This window comes from Salmo salar, chromosome ssa25 (assembly GCF_905237065.1).
Source record: "Salmo salar chromosome ssa25, Ssal_v3.1, whole genome shotgun sequence".
Classification (NCBI taxonomy): Eukaryota; Metazoa; Chordata; class Actinopteri; order Salmoniformes; family Salmonidae; genus Salmo; species Salmo salar.
In genome coordinates this window covers 10,427,044-10,432,007 of record NC_059466.1, presented here as the reverse complement: position 1 = coordinate 10,432,007, position 4,964 = coordinate 10,427,044, and positions in this window count along the sequence as shown.

Sequence of the window (4,964 nt, the reverse complement as noted above, 5' to 3'; positions counted from 1 at the left end):
TCAGTCTCAACTTTTAAGTCTTTATAGAAGACTCATCTCTTCAGTAGGTCCTATGATTGAGTGTAGTCTGGCCCAGGAGTGTGAAGGTGAACGGAAAGGCTCTGGAGCAACGAACCGCCCTTGCTGTCTCTGCCTGGCCAGTTCCCCTCTCTCCACTGGGATTCTCTGCCTCTCACCCTATTACAGGAGCTGAGTCACTGGCTTACTGGTGCTCTTCCATGCCGTCCCTAGGATGGGTGCGTCACTTGAGTGGGTTGAGTCACTGACGTGATCTTCCTGTCTGGGTTGGCGTCCCCCCCTGGGTAGTGCCGTGGCGGAGATCTTTGTGGGCTATACTCGGCCTTGTCTCAGGATGGTAAGTTGGTGGTTGAAGATATCCCTCTAGTGGTGTAGGGGCTGTGCATTGGCAAAGTGGGTGGGGTTATATCCTGCCTGTTTGTCCCTGTCCGGGGGTATCGTCGGACAGGGCCACAGTGTCTCCCGACCCCTCCTTTCTCAGCCTCCAGTATTTATGCTGCAGTAGTTTATGTGTTGGGGGCTAGGGTCACTCTGTTATATCTGGAGTATTTCTCCTGTCTTATCCGGTGTCCTGTGTGAATTTAAGTATGCTCTCTCTAATTCTTTCTTTTTTTCTCTCTCTTGGAGGACCTGAGCCCTAGGACCATGCCTCAGGACTACCTGGCCGTGCTGCTGCTCCAGTTTCAACTGTTCTGCCTACGGCTATGGAACCCTGACCTGTTCACCGGACGTGCTACCTGTCCCAGACCAGCTGTTTTCAACTCTCTAGAGACAGCAGGAGCGGTAGAGATACTCTGAATGATCGGCTATGAAAAGCCAACTGACATTTTCTCCTGAGGTGCTGACGTGTTGCACCCCCGACAACCACTGTGATTATTATAATTTGACCCTGCTGGTCATCTATGAACATTTGAACATCTTGGCCATCTTTTGTTATAATCTCCACCCGGCACAGCCAGAAGAGGACTGGCCACCCCTCATAGCCTGGTTCCTCTCTAGGTTTCTTCCTAGGTTCTGGCCTTTCTAGGGAGTTTTTCCTAGCCACTGTGCTTCTACACCTGAATTGCTTGCTGTTTGGGGTTTTAGGCTGGGTTTCTGTACAGCACTTTGAGATATCAGCTGATGTAAGAAGGGCTTTATAAATACATTTGATTTGATTTTGATCAAAAATAATGGCACCGATTCACCTATAGGGTTAGGGTTAAAAAGGGAATTAATATTATTTTATACTAATACAATTGCTCAGAGAAAGAGTTTTTGTTTAACCCTTTACACTTGTGGGAATTGGCCTATATGGATAGGGTTACATTTAAATGTTTCTTACAGAAGAAATATGAAAAACATATGCATAACCATCATAGCAATTGAAAGGGAATAGTTTAGAGATAATGGGAAAATGATTAGACCAAAGGTGAGTACACAGCCGTTCACCTGACAAGTCTGAATCCAAACATTACACTGTTGATTTTATGTGCATTTTTCAATTTACTGTGCTTTTCGCCGCGTTTGTTGATGACGAAATCGGAAAATACTCTGGATACATTCAGTAACTTTAAGACTATTACTGTAAAATGTTGGATAGATGCAACATGAGACAAAACATTTACAAGGGTTTGAGTGAGAGGACTAACTGGTGTCTCCAAGTGGACACACACCTCTCCAAAGTGGGCACAGTTCCTAAGTCATTTCAATGCACTTGATTTACTCAAGGAAAGAGTTAAACTAAAAGGTACTTTTTTTTTATAGCTCTATCAGCGTTGCCATTCAGGAACTGAAGCAAGCGCACTTGCTATATTTATTTGTTGGTTTTGTATAGGCTTCCCTATTTGGACGAGGATGTGGTATGTTTCCTGAATGCCCTGCCAGTGTCGGGAGAAACTGCTACTGAGGCTGGCTGCCAAGTAGCAGGGCCTGGGGGCCTCTGCTCTACTCCTTAAGAGAGCCATGCAGTTTGGTTCCCACATCGCAAAGATTGAAAACAGCCACGGGAAGGCGTCAGACAAGTGCAAGAGACTCCTCACAACTTAGGTCAGCAGAACATTTAATCAGGAATTGTATCTTTTTTCACTTTATTTACATAAGCCAACTAAGTCATGCTTTTAATTCGGGTCACAGTGAGCCACAGTATCAACAGACACGTTTTAATTCATTTGAATACATTTACTCTTGGTATGTTTTTGTAATATTCAAAGTTGCTGTTTTCTTCACATTGTCAATCTCACACATGCATCTGAGTAAGCTACATTGTGTAAGACTTCACATCTTGAAGATCTTCTCTGAAGTACCAGTCACATTAAACATAGGAAGGAAGGTTTCCCACATCAAAACGGACAGAAATCTGATGAATATAGACAGGCTTTCTGAAGATGGAAAATGAAATGTGTGCTTAGAGAATGCATTGTTTTTACGGCCGTGAATGTTGACGATCAATCTTAAATAGTACCTTGAAATGAGCCTTGACAAAAAAGTTTCAGATCCATCAAGTTATAAATTGATTACCAGCACAAATTAAGGAAATTACAAACTGTTTACCTTCTTTCCATCAATAAAAGCATCCTCCAATAAAGGCTTTTCTTGGAAAACAAGTAGAAACAAGGACACTGCAAAACAACTTAATAATGAGGGCGGCCACATTCCATACAGATGAATACGTACACACTGTAGAAAATTAGGAGGGTTTTTTGTCAAGTAAAATGTTTGCTCTTATCAGCGAATAGATTACTCGATCCTAGTTTGATCCCTTATAACATTAGCCAAAGGTTTATCTGTGACTTCTGTCTTTTTAATGTTGCAATTATAAACCTTCCCGAAGCAAAACAAGTCATAGCTAGGGAGTTGGTTATATTGTAGGGAGGGACAGTAAAGTGTTAGAATGCACTTACTGCTCTTCTAGATTTTGTCTCAAAGGGAAGGGGTTTCTCCTTCATATAGAGCACCTGAAGGTCTTCATTCACCTCAAAAATACCATGCTTCTGTGTCTCTATGGGAGCAAAGACAGATTTTGTTCTTTAAAAAAGTTGTCTACATGTAGGCCTATATGTAATAATGTAATATTATTACATGTAATAAATCATTCACAAATGTTATCCAGGTGGAAATATGCTTCAAACAAGTAATGTGTGATTGATGCAAAGTTGTAAAGGTTTAAGTGTACATCATCTCTCGTGGACAGACTACGTAAACATAAATGGTGCCGTAGATCTGTCACGATACAACGGGATGCGTGAGATAACGAGCAGCATTAGTTCCAGAGCGGATTTAATGCCATTGCTCTTAGGACCTGCATTCGCCTGTAAACATTTCCCGTACAAGTCAGATGAGTATTTCCACCTACACGATGGGATTGAAGTTTGACGTCGTCAGCTAGAGGAAGTCTCTGAGGAAACAAAGGTGAGGTTTGGATTGACTTAAAATGTACGAGTGAGCTGTCGCAAGCCACTGAAAATACTTATCTACTTATTGACTCAAGACATTTCATTATTTTTATTAATTTGTAAAAAAATCTCTAAAAACAGAATTCCCCTTTTTATATTATGGGGTATTGTGTGTAGTAGATCAGTGACACAACATTTACATTTAATAATTGTTTAATTCGGGCTGAAACACAACAAAATGTGGAAAAAGTCAAGGGGTGTGAGTACTTTCTGAAGGCACTGTATTCGTACCTTAGCCACAGGGTGTTTTAGCCACAAGGGAACATGTAATGAGCATTAAAGGTAAACTAAGTCTGCAATAGAATATAAATATCGACAGACCCTAAAGTAGCTTTCCTATACTTCAGGAGTAGGGTTGCAAAGGGACGGTATATTATTGGAAATTATTAGTAAACTCCCAGAATATATCACAAGACATCTAGTGGCCCTTTTGGGTACTTCAGATTATCACAGGTGTCTGTAATTATCTCTGGCCCTCTGTCAGGTGTAACATGAAATAATTAAATTAGATGATAAAAACATAAAATTACAAAGCTGTAAAACATTATCCTAAATATAAACCATCTACGTTGTGAATACCATTGGTGTTTAATATGAGTATCCTTTTTTCTTTAACATATTTTTCTATGTCAATATTTTTTGTTAATGTTTTTGTTAATGTTTTGGTGTCAAAATGGTGGCAATTGTGAAAAAAGTCAATAGTTGGACGAGTTGCATAGGTAATTGAAAATAGTGCCATTGTTGATTTAGATGCTTTTTTCATTAATTAGGCAATTTTTCTCTTGAACCATATGGTTTATCTACTAGAAACTCAAGGACAATATGGACACAGATATATATATAAAAAGTAAAGTTATTCAAGTATATATTAACAAAATTAATATAGATTCCGGTGACTTTGGTAAATTATTGGTAGCTTTGCAACCCTATTCAGGAGGGATCCTGGCCCTGCTGGAGCTGATGCGTAGCGCAAGCCCAGCACTGCAGTGTATGGCTGCTGCCTTGGTGGTGTCACATTTGAGAAGACGCTTGTGTTTGAGGCCCTAGGGCCTCGTTTATCAAAGGTGCATGTGCAAAAAAATACACTAAACCTTGATAAATGAGGCCCCTGATGCGCTACAGTGCCATGCCGGTGCTAGCCAATCTCCTTGGCAGCCAGCAGGCGTGCTCCACTTCCGCTGTTCCTGGTCAGGAACAGCGACCAGTACCAGTCTCTCATAGCCCAGCAGGTTAGTACTGTTTAACCAATGTCGTGTTTGCGTGTTTGACCATTCATTTGTGTGTGTGACGGTCCATGTGTGTATCTAGGGTGGTTGGCTCCATTGGTGGGGCTCCTGGGCTCGGACATACAGGATGTTCTGGTGAACACCGTGTGGTGCATCAAGTCCTTATGTGTCCATAGCCCCGGCAACCAGGTGGATGTGGCTCTGGCTGGGGGATTCCACAGCTTGTGGAGTTCCTGACCGTCAAATCAGGTACATTGTTAAATCTTGAGAAATATGATGATGATGT